The following is a 17725-nucleotide window of genomic DNA, read 5'->3' as shown; positions in this document are numbered from 1 at the left end:
ATTCTTCGTTTACTGCAATCTCGTCAAATTTATGGCATAATAGATTAGGACACCCCGGTGTCGATATTTTGCATTCTCTCAATAAATCAAATTCTATTTCTTGTAAGCCCGTTTTAGGGTCTAAACTCTGTGAGTCTTGCATCTTTGGTAAACAAGTTAAGTTACCATTTACCAATTCTGTCTCTTATACTACTTCCCCATTCGATATTATTCATAGTGATTTGTGGACGTCGCCTGTGCTAAGTACAAATGGACATAAATACTATATTCTGTTTCTTGATGATTACACAAATTTCCTTTGGACTTTTCCAATTGGAAACAAATCCCAAGTATTCTCCGTCTTCTCTACACTTCAAAATCAAATTCAAACACAATTTCAAAAGCCCATTAAAACAATCCAATGTGACAACGGAACTGAATATAACAACAGTCAATTTCGTACATTTTGTGACAAAAATGGTCTACAATTTCGCCTCTCTTGCCCCTATACTTCTCCTCAAAATGGTAAAGCAGAAAGAAAAATACGCACCATAAATAACATGATTCGAACATTGCTTACTCATGCTTCTCTCCCGTTAAATTTTTGGCATCACGCCCTCGAAATGACCACTTATCTCCTAAATATTCTTCCAAATAAACAAATTCGAAATTTCTCACCCACTCAACTTCTATATAACCGAACTCCTTCTTACTCTCACCTAAAAATTTTCGGTTGTCTTTGCTATCCTCTTCTTCCTCCAACCACTATTCACAAACTTCATAAACGCTCTACCCCTTGTGTCTTTTTAGGATACCCCTCTAATCATCGCGGCTACAAATGCTACGACCCAGCCTCAAAAAGATTTATCATCTCTCGTCACGTCATTTTTGACGAAACAAAATTTCCCTTTTCTCTTGTCCAAAACCCAAACTCAACTCACCCATCTCAATCCGAACCAATAACCATCCCAATACACATCCAAACCCCGCCCATCACCGAGTCCATTTCCCCACCAAACAACACTCCATTACCGAGCCCATTATCAACTCAACACACTCCACCAAACCCACCATCACCCATCACCACTTCACCAGGCCCAAACCCAAACACGACCAGCCCGTCCACAAGACCAAACCGTCCAAATCATTCACCAACCATCATCAATCCAACACGGACAATACGAACCCGCGCAATGGATGGGATTGTCTGTCCAAAACGCATTTTCAATCTAAACACACTCACATCTCCATCGCCTATTCCCAAAAACCCAAAGTTAGCTTTATCAGACCCGAATTGGAAAGCCGCCATGGACGATGAGTTTAACGCTTTAATTAGTAATAAGACTTGGGACTTGGTTCCGCGTCCTCAGGGTGTTGATATTATACGATGCATGTGGATTTTTAAGCATAAAACTAACTCTGACGGCTCTTTTGAGAGGCATAAAGCCCGTCTTGTTGGTGATGGCAGGTCTCAGCAGATTGGAATCAATTGTGAAGAAACCTTTAGTCCTGTTGTCAAACCAGCCACCATACGAACTGTTCTGAGCATTGCTTTATCGAAGTCTTGGTCCATTCACCAAATGGACGTCAAGAATGCATTTTTACATGGTAATCTCAACGAAACAGTTTACATGCATCAGCCTTTCGGTTTTAGAGACAAAATCTTTCCCGACCATGTTTGTTTATTGCGCAAATCTTTATACGGCTTAAAACAAGCTCCTCGTGCTTGGTATCAAAGGTTTGCAGATTTTGTCTCTACAATCGGTTTTACACACAGCACGACTGATCATTCGCTTTTTATCTATCAACATGGGTCCGAAATTGCCTATCTACTCTTGTATGTTGATGACATTATCATTACGGCTTCGTCTGATCAGTTACGTCAGACTCTCATGAAAAGCTTAGGCGCAGAATTTGCTATGAAGGATTTAGGTAAATTAAGCTATTTCTTGGGAGTTGCTGTATCGTATACTAAGGATGGACTTTGTCTTAGTCAGAAGAAATATGCTGAAGAAATTATTGATCGTGCTGGAATGTCTACTTGCAAATCAACACAAACGCCGGTCGATACAAATGGCAAACTTGGAAAATCAACTAGTCCACCAGTCTCTGACCCCACTCATTACAGAAGTTTAGCCGGAGCACTACAGTATCTTACTTTCACACGTCCTGATATTTCATATGCAGTCCAGCAAATTTGCCTCCACATGCATGATCCGAAAGAGGCTCACTTGGCTGCCTTACACAGAATCATTCGATACTTACAGGGTACAAAGCACTATGGCCTTCATCTTTACAAATCCTCACTGTCTACACTCGTTTCATATACTGATGCAGACTGGGGAGGATGTCCAGATACCCGTCGCTCTACATCTGGCTATTGCGTCTTCCTAGGCGATAATCTTCTGTCTTGGTCGTCAAAACGGCAATCCACACTTTCTCGTTCTAGTGCTGAAGCTGAATATAGAGGAGTTGCCAATGTTGTCTCCGAATCCTGTTGGCTTCGCAATTTATTGTTAGAACTTCGTATCTCATTGGACAAAGCCACACTGGTCTACTGCGACAACATAAGTGCGATTTATCTCTCCCAAAATCCGGTCCAACATCAACGTACCAAACACATCGAAATGGACATACACTTTGTAAGGGAAAAAGTAGATAGAGGTAAAGTTCGCATTCTTCATATGCCTTCTCGTTTTCAAATCGCTGACATATTCACCAAAGGACTTCCGCGCATACTATTTGAAGATTTCAGAGACAGTCTCAGCGTCCGAGAATCTCCCGTTTCGACTGCGGGGGTGTATTAGTATATTGTATATATCTTGTTACCTTGTTTAGATTCCTAGATTAGTGGGTTACCTTGTTTAGATTCCTAGATTAGTGGTTTACCTTATTAAGAGTCTTTTGACTAGTATATATTGTAACATTGTTTATCAATAATAACGATGGGATTAATCTATATCATGGGATTAATCTATATCAAAGAGATCAGTACGAGGCATGTAAATACCATCCTTGTCCCAAGCCTCGGTCAAAATATTTCCAGTTTGGGTGGCTTATTCTTCTTGGTAAAATGAAGTAAAAGAAAAGTCAGATTTATTCATATTAACCCGTAAGTCAAACAAACATCGAATAATCAGATTATATCGAAAAGATGCTTAAAATTCTTATAAGTGACCGAAGATGTGATATAGAAAACAAAGACCTTCTCGCCCTCATCCACTCTGCTGATGAGCCTCTAATTTTCTACAAATATCATCCTCGAGAGTGCTTCTATAATAATGATAAACATGAAAAGAAGTAGTAAATCAACTTGTCTAATTCTATGCGAGCTGAGAACTCTCATTAACATTTCTTTACAAAATTGTTTCAGGTTTCATATCAAAATCTTCTAATCCATGACAAATATAAATCATAAAATGTTATTGCTACTCCTATTCAACTGATTTATGATTCTTGGCTAAGATATTTTATATATTGTTTTGAAAATAATGAGAGGACTTTTTTTTTATCAGTTCTCGATGTCAGTTCGCATAATACATATGAACCAAAATATATAAGCATATGTTACAACAATCTTTGTCATGTTACATTCACAAAATATATATTTAAAGGCAAACATTGTTGAACACAAAAAATCAATAACATTCACAATGTGGGGAGTGAAAAGACTCAACACTCTGAAAGATCAACAAAGTCGAGAGTGTGCGTCGACAAACATCGAATGAGAAATTGAGAACAGAGTCCTCCCCGACTTGCATGGTTTGAGTCTTCACACTCGGAACATCTAGGTCATCCCCATTCTCTCCATCTCGGCTATTTGATAAATATATGGTCTTTTTTTTAAATATAATTCTTTTATTCAATATTGTGTCTTCGCCTTCTACCTCTTTGACAAACTAACTGTCATAGAGGATTGGATTACTTTCAATGACTTTTGAAACATATTGTTATAGTTAAAGTAAAGTATATATAGCAAATATCCTAGGAGGAAAATAAGTGGAAAATATTTGGATGTCTCTTACAATGACTTTTGAAACATATTGTTTTTGACATTTGTAATAAAAGATTTGTCACCTTATTCAATTTCCATATCTTATATTCTTTAACTTGTAGATAAATAAGCTTCATAATTCATATATATAACAACACAATTATGATATTGTAATATTAAATGTTAGTATTGTTAAATAATTTATCTATTATAATTGATCCACCACTTTTAAAGAGATTTTATTCCACATGCTAAAGTTTCAACAACTATATATGTTTCTAGATATGAGATCTTCAAAAGATATAGAGTTGACTGAAACTTCTTTACTACTTATGATCGTGAGCATCAAAGAATCATTGCTAGAGTTTCCTTTTGTCCAATCAATTACATATGGCTATGATAATATAAGGAAGATCCTATAGCACATTCTATATCCATTTGTCCTCTCAAGAAACCAAATAATTAATTGTAATTTCCCGGCTTTTCAATCTTCTCAAGGTTGAAAAGTGAATTCAATTGTGTCGACATGGACATGGTCATACTTTACATGCAAATAAATGAAAACCCTATGTTTAATATATTGCTGTTATTGGTTGTGGTTATTACTGGTTATATATCACCGTTTAAAAAAAAAACAAAAAAAAAATGATTTGGAAGTAATTAAGTATTATCTCAAACTATTTCATCTTAATATATATAATTGGGGTTTGAAAATAATTTTATTTGTTTTTTTTTTAATGTTGAGAAACATTGTATTGTTTTTTCATGATTTTCTTCCAAATAATGTTATTGAAAATGTAACTAGAGCAAAAGAGAGGGACCATGGGAAACATATACTCTAGTTCATCCGAACTATCCTTTTGATAGTAGCATATGCCAAATCATTTATTTGCGTAGAATATGATTGTACAACGTGACGAACAATTAAAAAATCTCACATTTGAGTTCGAGAACAAATGATTAAAAATAAATTAATCATCAAGTAAGGCAATTCTCTTTGATCTAAAGAAATGTATGATCTTAAATTTAATTGTTTTGTTAAGGATTAATACCCTAAATGAACACAAGTTCTTCTAAAATGTTAGGTTTTGGCTTTCAATAATAAGTTAATGTTTTTAGTAGAGAGTCAAAACTCGGGTGATAAAGCTCAATAACCCGTGTCACTAATTTATTTATTTATTTTTAATTTAAATTGTTAGCATTATACCTCCATGGTCATGTTAGCATTATACCTCCATAGCATTATCCTCATTCACTTCAACGTCATATGTTATTAGAACAAGGTGTATATATCTATAAAATAAATTAATGTTTGTTTTTTCTGAATGACTTAAATGAATTAAATAAATACCAATTACTCCATTTTTTTGGCCTTTACAACATATATAATAATCAATCACCATCTCTTTTTCAGCCACAGACAAGAACCAGATTCTGATTCTTGTCAGGAATGAATTTAATTATTTCTGATGAAATAACCCCCTGAATTTATAGCCAAAGATCAATAAAACCTCTAACCTTTTAAAACGATCACTTAAACCTGCACTCGTTTTTTTCCCTGATATTGCTTGTTTCTACAGTTAAGATTCCTTAATCATTGTTTATTTTAAAACTACTAGACTACTAGTTTATTATTAAAAGATCTGGATACATAAAGGTTAATAAAAAACAAATATTAGCTGGGCTTAAGCCTTTATCCACAAGTGTCTTTCAAGTAAACCCGCAGGAGCGTTGAAGAGTTATGGAAAAATATTATATCGGATTGCAGCGCCCTCGCGGGAACGTGGATAAGAATTTCAAGCAAAGAACATAACTGGAATATCTGTAGGAACTGAAATTTACCGTTTTTTAAACTCACTAGAATTGAAATCATTGTAATTAGATAATTCATTTACGTTTTTAGCTTTTTAGCGTTTAATCAGAATTTTACGACTTCAAAATCATTCTAGGCCTGTCTAGAATTATCTCTTAAACTCGTGGGTTTTTTTTTCCCATTTTTGGGAATTTTTAATGAAATGATCGCTAAGTCGTTTTTTTTTTAAAAAAAATAGTGAATACAATTACATATTTGTTTTTCTTCTTATTAATAATTTTAAAAATCTTAGAAAATATAAATATATATATATATATATATATATATATATATATATATATTCTTGGGCTGAATATGCCATCTCAAGAAGGGGTATATTCATGGTTCATACTCTTATAAATTGATCAAAGGAGGGAGGTGATTGACATTACAATATGCAAGAGTAATGAAACAAAAACACATATCTCTAGACTTGCAGACGCAACATTCACTGGGCAAGATCTCTATTGGCAGGCAGCTACCTCGATCTGCATGATCTAGTCTGGTTGTTTTCATGGTTTGCGATCTGCCAAAGGAGATTTGCCCCGCGAATACTTCTGCAATTATCTTTTAATCGCAAAACATATATTTAACACAATGGATCGGGCAGTAACTAGCGAGTTTCATTATTTGGTATGTCTCCACTCTGATCACATTTCTATCAGTTTCTTTCTTTTTTTTTTTTTTTTTTTAATTTCTAGAGTTAATAAGATATAAAATTTGATTAATTAGTGGGTTATTGTGAGCATGGTTAACACAGTTTATTTTATATTTCTTGCACTTGTAGAAAAGGAAGATTGCATGCAAATTATAACCAATAGACATGACATTTCTTTTTCTTTTTTCTGCCCCATACTATTATATAATGGATGGATAACAGTTATAAGTAACAAAAGTTCAACATATAGAATGGATCAACAGTGAAGGTTATTATATTAGAAGAAAAGGGGACAGAAAAGAGGAGGAATTTGATCCGTAGCTAGTAGTCACAAAGATTCAATAGCGGCGGTAATTTGATTCATCGATAACATTAAAATGTTGTCGTTATTGCTCTGCTAAATGTTTGTTGAAATTACTTTTGAATCAATAGCTACGGAACATAAAGTGTCGCTATTTCCTTTTTTTACACTAATGCCGAAATCAATAAAAAGCGGAACCAAACCAAAAGAGGCGCATCAAACATGCCACCATTAAGCAACCGATACTTGCATTGCGATGCCTTCGTTTCATTGGTGGGGGGTGGGGGGTTGTGTTAATTAATTTCATGTAGCCTCTAATAGGTTATATATGTCTCTTCCGCTAAATTCACTTTTTGTGTATTTGGGGCCGGAACAACAATTATTGAGTGTTGAGAGACGTGTTTAGGTAAAACGCTTCTACATTTTGATAAAAGAAATTATAAAAGGGCTTTAAAATTCTATTATTTTCTTAATAAAGTCAAAACGTTAATTAACAAAATGAAAGGAACAAACAAAAGGACGTGATGAGATAGACATAGGATGAAAATGACGCTTATTTATATGCCGGTAATATTATATTATGCAGCACACAAAATATTTTATTTAAAAATTAATTTTATGCGAAATTATTTTAATTTTTCTTGCTTTTATTTTATCAATATTTGAAATGTTCATTTAGGAAAAAAATCAAATTATAAATATAAAATACTAAATATTTATCATTATAAAAAATAAGATTCTAACTTTAAGATACAAATAATTTAGAAATAATAATTCACTAAAAACTCGTTTAATTCTTCATTCATATAAATTATTTTAGCTTCTAATAAGGGTTGTCGGCATTACTTTACACTGGAGCAACTAGGGGTGAGCAAACGGGTAAACCCAACCCGTATTACCCAATTCATATTCAACCCAAATTAAATTTACCTAACCCATAATTCAACCCATATTATTTACTAATATGGGTTGGGTATGGGTTGTGTTGAGTATGGGTTGGGTAACCCAAATTATTTTATTTTTATTTTTTATCTAACATTTATTTGACTCATTTAACACATTTTTATTCGTTTAACACGTTTTGATATTTTTAATATGTTTTTCACACGTTTAACACGTTTTTGACACGTTTAATACATTTTTGACACATTGAACACGTTTTTCATGTTTTTGGCATGTTTAACACGTTTTTAACACGTTTAACACGTTTTTGACGCGTTTGACACGTTTGACACGTTTTAACACGTTTTTTCACGTTTTCGACACGTTTAACACATTTTGACACATTTTGGCACGTTTAACACGTTTTAACACGTTTAACACGTTTTGACACGTTTAACATATTTTTCACATTTTTGATACGTTTCACACATTTTTCACGTTTTTGGCACGTTTTGACACGTTTAACACGTTTTCCACATTTTTGACACGTTTTGACACGTTTTCGACACGTTTAATACGTTTTTCACATTATTGACACGTTTCACACGTTTTTCACATTTTTAACACGTTTAACACGTTTAACATATTTTGACACGTTTAACACATTTTTGACACGTTTTCGACACGTTTAATACGTTTTCGATACGTTTAATACGTTTTCACACATTCCACACGTTTAACACATTTGACACGTTGGACACTATTTTCATATTTTGATATGTTTAACACATTTTTAACACGTTTGACACATTTTTCACGATTACGACACATTTAACACATTTTGACACATTTTTTACGTTTTTGGCATGTTTAACACGTTTTGACATGTTTAACATGTTTTTCACGTTTTTCACATTATTAACACGTTTAACACGTTTGTAACATGTTTAACATGTTTTCACACGTTTTTCACGTTTTTGGCACGTTTAACACGTTTTGACACATATTCCACGTTTTTGGCACGTTTAACACGTTTTCCTCGTTTTGGCACATTTTGATACGTTTAACACGTTTTTGACACGTTTAACATGTTTTTCACATTTTTGACACGTTTAATACGTTTTCACATGTTTAATGTCAAACGTGTAAAAAACATATTAAACGTGTCAAAAATGCCAAAAATGTGTTAAACGTGACAAAAACGTGTTAAAATGTCAAAAACGAGTTAAACGTGCCAAAAACGTGAAAAACGTGTTAAACTTATCAAAAACGTGTTAAATATGTTTAAAATGTGTTAAATGTGCCAAAAACGTGAAAATCGTGTTAAACTTATAAAAAACGTGTTAACGCGTTAGATATGTTAAAAATGTGTTGAACGTGCCAAAAACGTAAAAAACGTGTTAAACTTGTCAAAAACGCGTTAAACGTATTAAAAATGTTAAAAACGTGTTCAACGTGACAAAAACGTGAAAAACGTGTTATTAGTGTGAAAATGTGTTAAACGTGTCAAAAACGTGTTAAACGTGTCAAAAACGTGTTAAACGTGTCAAAAACGTGTTAAACGTGTCAAAAATGTGAAAACGTGTCAAAAATGTGAAAACGTGTGAAAAGCGTGTTAAACGTATGAAAAACGTGTTAAACGTGTGAAAAACGTGTTAAATGTGTGAAAAACATGTTAAACGTGTGAAAAATATGTTATAAGTGAAACGTGTTAAAAATATTAAAAACGTGTTAGATGTGTGCAAAACGTGTTAAACGTATGAAAAATATGTTAAACATGTCAAAAACGTGTTCGACTTAAAGTTGGAAGATGATTAGTTTATATTGGATTAATAATAGAGAATTAAACTAAATTTATATAATTTGGGTAATTTGGGTAACCCTAACCCAACCCAAATTAAACCCAACCCAAATTTAACTCAACCCATATTCAACCCAACCCATACTAGCCAACCCAAATTAATATTTTGGGTTTGGGTTAGGGTTGGGTTTGGGTAAACCCATATTATGCTCACCCCTAGGAGCAACACTTTCCATTATCTCTAGCATCACGGCTACAAGAGCAAACAAATACCTAATTAAATTAGGGTAATTGATAAAGATAGATTTAAGCCCAGTCTAATTTGTTGTTGCGTTGAAGACTAGTATTCTAATTTGAAAATAAATATGGGGTGAGGTTCGATGTTTAAAGATAACACCCAAGGGTGCGTAAACACTTCTGTTGAGTCCGTCTTTCAAAGAAATTATTATTCCAATTGTTGTTATTGTTATCCCAAGGAGATCAATTGTCGGTTGGCGGTGACCAAGATTCAGTTTGGTCAATTATTTTGTTTGAACGCTCAAACTTCGATTCGTACCAAACACATGTTCTTACAAATTGCTACATTTTTAATAGGAGAACATGACCATTAATGTATTTTCAAGAATTATGATTTTGTAGCAGCTTCCACAAAGATTTACAACAAATAAGATTTTTCCAATGCATAAAAGCGTCACCAATGATTTCACTAACGCTTAATAAAGCGTCGCTATGAGGATGGACATAATTTTTAGCAACACTTAAAATGAGTAATCTCAATAAAGTCAACTTAGTTCAGATATTCAATATATATAATAAATACAAATGAGTAATCTTAGCACCATTTCATTCAACTTTTGAAATGTGTTGTCCTCAATATATAGTCAAACACTTTCTACTATATTCTTAAAATTTTCATTTTGGAATCATCATGTCCAAATTGTCATTGAAAATATTATAATTGAATATTTGTTATTAAATTTGGTATCTCGTAGAATTGTAATATAGATGTCCAAAAGAACTGCAAGAATGATACCTACAAAGCGATTCAATGACTCAAATGTCCGTGTTAAATTAAATCAACGACCAAATTAATTTTATTTGGAAAACAACATGATAATTGACGACATGATATGTGCTCGTGTTTTACTTGAGAATGCTTGCCACGAGAATTGTTTTTTTTCAAATCATATGCAGTGTATGGATTATGAGTGTTGCAAGTTATTATGATTATATGTAGGCCATGTAGTATTTATGGTATTGAGAAATCAATACAAAAAAATGCTCAATTAGTGACGATTAATTACCGACGCATAAATAACGTCGGACATATGTGACGAATATTGTGACGGTTTAATCTACAATTAACATCAACCGTCGCAAATATAAATAAATGAAAAAAACTTCATTGCAATAAATAAAGATATTTACCTATAATCAATTATTGCCGCTAAATTAAAAGGTAAATTTTTGTGGCAAAATTCGTATAAAAAAAAATCGTAAAATATATCTAATATTGAAAATACGTCACAAATTTTCGTCATAACCATAATAAATTTAGTAAAAATTCTCTATGTATATAAAATTAATTCTCACTTAAATAATAAAATATAATTATTTTTAACTATTTCTTTATATAGTCTAATTAATTTAATAAATTATGAATATAAAATTAATTTATAAATTAGTAAAAGATTTAATATTATCATCAACATATAATTTAATATATGTTAAATTAAATATATAACTAATTAGGTTATTTATATATATAAATAAGATAAAACTTTACTTAAATAGTAAAACAAATTAAATTAAATTAAATTATTTTAAATTATTTATATATATATATATAATTAACTATAATTAATTTAATAAGTATGTATAAAAAATATTTATAAATTAAAATAATATATTTAATATCGGATTATATTTAATATAGAAAATTTATTTATAAATAAAATAAAATAATATATTTAATATTTCGTTGCAAAACACGTGGATAATATTGGGCGTTGAAAAATCCGTATATAATATCTATACATAATATGGGTCGTTAAAAAATCCGTAGATAATATGGTAGTGAAAAATCCGTAAATTCGTAGATAATATGGCAGTCAAAAAAATCCGTAGATAAAAATTTATAAATAATATATCTGTCGAAAAATTTGTAGATAATATACCCGTAGAAAAATATGGAGAAATTCTGATTAATATTCTCCTGTTTTTTAACTTTCATTCGCGCAATGTTTTACCCTGTGATTTCTTCTCTCACACACAGAGGATGGAGACGATGCGTCTTCCTTGCTTCTCTATCGAGGTGCATGTTGCAAATTTCTCCTTAAATCAGCAGACCACTTGATTGTTTCTGTCAAATTCGGCCTCATTCTCTTCATTTTCTATTAGGAAAATCTCTATAAGCCTGAGGAAATCTTCAATTGCGACGGTGGTTGGTAAGGGAAAGAAGAAATCTGATTCTAATAGCTTCGTTTCCAGACCATATGAAGTGGCCGGTTTTTTTTCCGAAGCTGTTTTTCTCAAAGAGGTGAGTTCCATCAAAACCTAATGATTATGAGCCATACAGTCTTAATAGAGTAGAATGATAAACTTGTGTGAATTTTTGTACTAATGATTCACTGAATTTTATCTGGTAATATTTTCTTTTATTGGTTGAATCTAATAATATGTTTGAATTCTACTTTTTGAGATGAATTTATGTTTGGTTTAACATTGCAGAAGAAAGCTAAAGAAGATGGAACAATTCTCCATAAATTCGCTGATGATGATGAAAGTCAGTCCAATGTCTTTTGAATATTCTTTAATCAATAATCTTATTACTTTTTCACTACTTTTATTAAAGTGGATTGATTAATCATGATTTCTAGGAGAACTCTTTGAACAACTGAAGAGGAGTAAGCAATGTCTTCTTCTCAATTATTAATTACAGTAATATTTGAATTCAAATTGTTTAATCTATTGATATGCAGTGAGACACTATGAAATTGTATACTTGATTCATGAAGATCACGATGAAGAGGTGGAGAATGTAAACTCCAAAGTCAGAGGTGAATCTTCTATCCTATTATGCCTCTCTACTTATTCAGTTTGAAAAGGTGGAGAATGTATTCTCCTAAATTCTGTTTATCATTTCCGTTTACAAACTGTAAACTATAATTTGACCTTACATATTCAATTTCTGCTATGATTGGCGAGATCCGTCGTGCTTCCGCGCTTCCACGCCATTATTGCGAGCCTCCCTTCTCCTGTTCTATAAGCTCTCTTGTTTTAAACATTCAATGATTCAGTTTATCAGTTAATCCAATCCCCTGTCTGTTATGACTAAAAGTCAAATTATTCTCATGTTACAAGCATTGTTAAGGTTAGATTAAATTAGAGAAGGAGATAAAACATAATTTATAAGATAGTCGAACTCATTGATTGGAAGTTAAGATCATATACTTGTATCTGTAATGGCTAATGCTTACATTTTGAGGTCATTTCTTTTGAAAATTCTTTTGTAAAGTTTCTTGTAAGTTGAATTCCATTTTTCTTTTGTTATTTATTCAGTTTTAGGAGAATTGAAAACTAGGAGATATTGTGCAGAATATGAGAAGAAAGAAGTTGAGAAATCAATCAGACCTCACAAGTTTCGCAAGAATCTAACGACTTCTAATATTAGCTCTCATGGTGGTTTCTCCGTCCCTCGTCGTGCTGCAGAAGACTGTTTCCCTAACTTGGTAATCTTAGTTTAAATTTGAATATAAAATTAAGGATCGTTACTAGGATAATCACAGTAATGTATTCATCAGTTACTTAACTTATCTATATCTTAGGAGATCATTAGTGCATGAATAAGTACAAGGGCACATCACAACTTTTAAAAGGCTTTTTAGAATTTTAGTTTATCGTAGATCTTCTGGCATAGACTAACTTAATAGTTGGGTTCTCAATTGCTCATGGTCTTCGTGACTTCTATTTCACCTTTTTATGAGATAGAATTTGTAGAAATTTGATAACTGGTGAGATAATACTTTAATGCAATCAACCTTGATAAAGACTTAATGTTGACATGTTGTATATGATTGCTCGTTACACTCTTTAACTTTTCTTATTTATAATTACATTCTATATAGTTTTCTAATGACTACAATATTGTCTTATATTTTTATCATTCAGGAAATTGCTAACTAATTTTGTGTGGACAGTGAGTTAATATTCTAAAAAATGGTTTGTAACATGTAGAATGTAGTTTCATCCCATAATAATAATTGTTTTGACACTGATTTATTATTTTTGCAGGCATCATTTGATGAAAACTCGTAGTTCAAGATAGCCATGTTAAGGTGAATTCTTGTACCGTTTGTATGGTCATGTTCAAAATTCCTTCTGAAATTAACTGTCTTGTTTTTCTCTTTGTTTGCTTATTCTTATCCACATGTTTATGGTAATAAGGAATGCAGAGTAGAACAATCATTTTCTACTGGATGAATTTGACTTGTTTACACAGGTATAATAGTGTGATATCAATACTCTTATATTATGATTTATAATATTTCACATGTTAATATTTATTACCTTTTTAGGGTAAACAAAAGTTTCTTTTATAGCTTGTTGGACGTGTTGCAATCTATATCATCAAAAGTTGTAGTTATCGGTCAAAGTTGTCTTAATTTTATTTTGTTTTGTTTTGTTTTGCAGGTAAGGTGGGACAACAGAGAAATATTGTAGTTTCGAGTTTAGTTCTTTCGTTGTTGATATGTGTTTGACTTATTATAAAATATGTTTTAGTTAATGACTTTGGGTTTACAGTTTAATTTGAATGTATTTAGTGATAATGAATTATTGATAATGTTATTTTGAGATAATGAATGAGTAATGATTAATTATGTTATATTATTTTGTTTTATATTTAAATTTACTCTAATTTATTCGTGAATAATATAAAAAAAATTGGTAAAAAATATAAAATTATAAAATATTTTAAAATAAAATATGTGCTAAAAAATAATAAAAAATAATTATTTTGTAAAATATTTTGTCAAAATTTTTGTTAGAAAAACGTCGTAAAGACTGTAGGCAATATTTTCCGACTAAACAAAATCTAATGGAAAAATGTCAAAAAATAAATCATAAATACTATCGCAAAAAATCTATATTGGAAAAATCGTCGCAAAAACTTCCAGACTAAATATCTATCCGTTGAAGTATTAGCGACACACATATTTACAAAATAATTATTTAGATGAAAAAAACGTCGCAAATTATATATTCGTCAAAAGTTTTGTCGATAAATTTCGTCGCAATACCACTATTTTCTTGTAGTGAATATGATATGAATTTTAAATTATTTCAAACACTTACAAAGTATATGTCTTCTATTTTCATATTTTAAATTCTTAACTCTAGACGACAGGTACTCCTAAAGAACACATTTTTCGACGAACATTTAAGAAATGAATATTCATTGTAAGAAATTTATGATGGATTGTCAATGTAATGTAACTCGTTGATTAAAGTTTCTTCTTGTTAAAAGGATGTATATGGTTTAACCCTACTTCACATGTTTTATCCTATCAAAAGACGTTAGAGAAAGTTATTGAGTGTGAAGTCTACACTTATAATAAACTCTACATAACTTTATTAGAGTTTATTGTGTTTGGACTTGGGCTTAGGCCTGACCAAACTAAATATGTTATTATTAATAGTTTAAAAAGTAAATACCTAATTCTATAGAGATAAACATTATGAGGCAAAAAATGTTATATTCCTTCTTCTTCATAGTGAAATTAGTTGGCGATTGAAAGTGAACGCAGCTCTTTTGAGTGAAACAATATAAATTTGTCTTTCTAAGTTCTTATTTCTTGCATTTTTTTAAATCGTTTCAAACAAGTTAGATTTGGGGGTATTCAAAACATAACAACTAAAATTAGAGTTGTTATGCTAGATTAGGGCATTTGAAATGATGGCATGTGATAATATTATAAAACCATGCATTGGAAGATTCGATGGAACGAATTATGCGTTCTAAAGGATGCAGATTGAAGATTACCTCTATGAAAAGAAACTTCATGTTCCATTGAATGAGAAACCCGAGAAGATGGATGAAGTTGAATGATATATAGGTTTTGGGAGTTGTTTGATTGACACTAACCAAGACTGTTACTCATAATGTGGTAAAGGAGAAGACCAATATGAGTCGGATGAAATCACTTTTTTTATATGTATGACAAATCATCTACTAAAAATAAGGTATATTTTATGAAAATGTTATTTAACTTAAGAATGGTTGATGGTACTTCTGTCACTACTCATTTGAACGAATTCAATATAATTGTGAATTAATTGTTATCTATTGAGATTGATTTTTGAGACGAAGTTTGTGCCCTAATTTTGTTAGCATATCTACAAAATAGTTGGGAACCTATGAGGCTAACAATTATCAACTCAGATGGAAATACTAAACTAAAATTTATTAAATTTAGAGATTGTATTTTTACTAAATATGTTCATAAAATTAATTCTAGTAAAATGTTTAAAGATTCTGCTCGGAATTTTGAAAATAAGAGTAGATATAATGATAGAAATTTCAACCGAGGTAAGAGTAGATCTATGAAGAGGAACAAGTTGAGTCAGTCCAAGTCTAGACGAACATTTCATTACTGGAATTGTGGTAAGTAGGGTCACTTGAAGAGGAATTGCAAAGCAGCGAAGAGAAATAATAATGATAAACTAATGGAGCCAATGTAGTTACAAAAACTTACATTAATGTGTTGTTTTTTTCATTGATAGTCCGATAGACTCATGGGTTTTGTACTTTATAGCATCTTACACACCAATGCCCACAAAGAATTAGTGGAGAATTATGTGGCAGAAAATTGTGGAAAAGTTTATCTTGTAGATGGTGAGCCACTAGATATTGTAGGCATGATGGACATCAAATTTAAGATGGAAAACATTTCTATTTGGAAGATTAATAAGGTGAGACATATTTGAGGTTTAATGTGCAATCTAATTTCTATTACACAACTTAATGATGAAGGTCATAGTTTTAGTTGTGGAAACGGTGTGTAGAGGTGACTAATGGAACAAGAGTTATTGCTCGAGGTCACAAAATTGAAACATTATACATGACATCAACATCTAGATACACATTTGCTGCTATTGTTGATGACTCGAAGAACAATGAGTTATGGAATTGCAAGTTAGACCATATGAGCGAAAAAAGTGATGATTTTTTTGAAGAAATGTCAGATTCCAGAACTGAAGTTTGTTGAACACCATCTATTTCAAAACTATATTCTTGGAAAACATAAACATGTGAGTCTCTTAAATATTAGAAGGAGATCAAGAAAGAAAGGTTAGAGTTGGTACACACTAATGTTTGGGGACATGCACTTGTTTATTCTATTGGCGGATGACACTACTACGTGACGTTTATAGATGATTCGAAAAATAAGTATGGTTTTACATTATGAAGAACAAGTTTAATGTATTTGTTTTTCAAGAAGTTAAAGACTTTGATTGAAAATGAAACAAATTAGAAGGTTAAATGTTTGAGAACCAACAATGGAGGCGAATATATTAATTTAGATTTTACAGAGTATTGTATTGAGAATGTGATCAGTATGGTGAATATTTTTCCTCAAATGCCTTAAAATAATGGAGTAGCTCATTAATGAATTGAACATTGAATGAGCGTGCTAGAAGATTGAGATTGCACGTCGGACTACTAAAAACCTTTTGGGCAGAAGCTATCAGCATTGCTGCATACTTGATAAATACATAACCCTCTATACCTCTTGAATTCATAATTGCGGAATACATTTGGAGCAATAAAAAGGTTAATATTTCTTATTTGAAAGTGTTTGATTGTTTATCATATGTGCAAATTAATGAATGTGATAAAAGCAAACTTGATCTAAAATCTAATAATTGTTTTTCAATGGTTTTGACGATATTGATTTTGGTTATCGTTTCTTGGATAATCAAAATTGGAAAATCATTTGTAGTAGGAACATCATCTTCAATGAACTTTATCTTTGTAAAGATAGTGTTGGGAAGAAATATGGTGATTCTAAATTTGAATAGACTGATATAATCAATTTGAGAGATTTTTCAACTGAACATATACAGATAGTCTAAGAAGACCACATTATTGTTGAAGATGAAATTGTTGAGAATGTGGTCTATAGTTAAATAAAAAAAATACTAGTTATACTATTGAGAAGATCGTCAAAAAATCGAAAATTAGCCAAGTGGTGGTC

Source organism: Impatiens glandulifera, chromosome 6 (assembly GCF_907164915.1).
Source record: "Impatiens glandulifera chromosome 6, dImpGla2.1, whole genome shotgun sequence".
Lineage (NCBI taxonomy): Eukaryota > Viridiplantae > Streptophyta > Magnoliopsida > Ericales > Balsaminaceae > Impatiens > Impatiens glandulifera.
The sequence above is the reverse complement of the archived record's forward strand: the minus strand, read 5'-3'. Positions refer to the sequence as shown.